Source organism: Colobus angolensis, unplaced genomic scaffold (assembly GCF_000951035.1).
Source record: "Colobus angolensis palliatus isolate OR3802 unplaced genomic scaffold, Cang.pa_1.0 Scaffold568, whole genome shotgun sequence".
Classification (NCBI taxonomy): domain Eukaryota; kingdom Metazoa; phylum Chordata; class Mammalia; order Primates; family Cercopithecidae; genus Colobus; species Colobus angolensis.
This window is the reverse complement of record NW_012119243.1, coordinates 1,161,905-1,163,351: the sequence shown is the minus strand read 5'-3', so window position 1 is coordinate 1,163,351 and position 1,447 is coordinate 1,161,905.

The following is a 1,447-nucleotide window of genomic DNA, read 5'->3' as shown; positions in this document are numbered from 1 at the left end:
ATTTTGTTTATTAGCTATCATGAAGAGTGCTGCAATAAACATTGGGGTACAGATATTCCTTTGATACACTGAGTAGCATAATAGTTACATTTTTAGTTTTTTGAGAAATCTCCATACTGTTTTCCCTAGAGGCGTTGTACTAATTTAAATTTCCACCAGCGGTGTATAAGAGTTCCCTTTCTTCTGCACCCTCTGCAGCATTTGTTATTTTTTGTCTTTTTGATAATAGCCCTGTAACTGGGTTGAGTTGATAACTCATGTGGTTTTGATTTACATTTTCCTGAGGATTAGTGATGTTGAACAATTTTTTTATATACCTGTTGGCCATTCGTGTGCCGTCTTTTAAGAAATGCCTATTCGTGTCCTTTGCCTACTTATTAATGGGATTACTTGTTTTAATGCTGTTGAGTTCCTTGTATATGCTAAATATTAGTCCCTTGTTGGATGAAAGTTTGTAAATATCTTCTCCCATTCAATAGATTGTCTCCTTACTCTGTTGATTTTCTTTGCTGTGCAGAAACTTTTTCCTTTAGTAAGTACCATTTCTCTATTTTTGTTCTTGTTTGTGCTTTTGGAATCTTAGCCATAAAATCTTTTTTGACACTAGTGTCCTGAGCATTTCCTCTTCTTTCTTCCAGTTATTTTTATAGTTTTGCATTCAGTTATTTTTATAGTTTTGCATCTTACATTTAACCTATTTTGAGTTTATTTTTGTACATGATGAGAGATAGGAGTCTAGTTTCTTTCTTCTGCATGTGGATGTCCAGTCTTCCTAGCACCATTTGTCAAAAGTATGTCTTTTCCCCATGCATATCCATTAGTAGATGCTTAGGTTGATTTTGTGATTTCTGGCACCTTTGTTGAAAAATCAGTTGACGGTAAATATGTGGATTTATTTCTTGGTTCTCTATTTCATTGTATTGTCTTTTGTGTATGTTTTTAAACTAATGCTGTATTGTTTTGGTTACTGTAGCTTTGGTGTATTTTGAAGTCAGGTAGTATGATGCATCTAGCTTTGTTCTTTTTTTTCAGGATTGCTTTGGCTATTTGGGATCTATTGTGGTTCCATACACATTTCAGGATTGTTTTTTTTTTTCTATTTCTGTGAAGAATATCATTTTTATTTTGATAGGGATTGCATTGAATCTGTAGATTGCTTTGGATATAGTATGGTCATTTTAACAATATTATTTTGATTCATGAGCATGGATTTCTTTCCATTTTTTAATGTCCTCTTCAATTTCTTTCATTAGTGTTTTTTGGTTTTTGTTGTAGAGTTCTTTGCCTCCTGGGTATTTTATTTTACTTTTTGCAGCTATTGTAAAAGGGATTGCTTTTCTGATTTCTTTTTCAGCTGGTTATTTGTATATGAAAATACAACTGATTTTTGTATGTTGAATTTTGTTTCCTGCAACCTTACTAAATACCAGTTCTCCACCCTGATCAA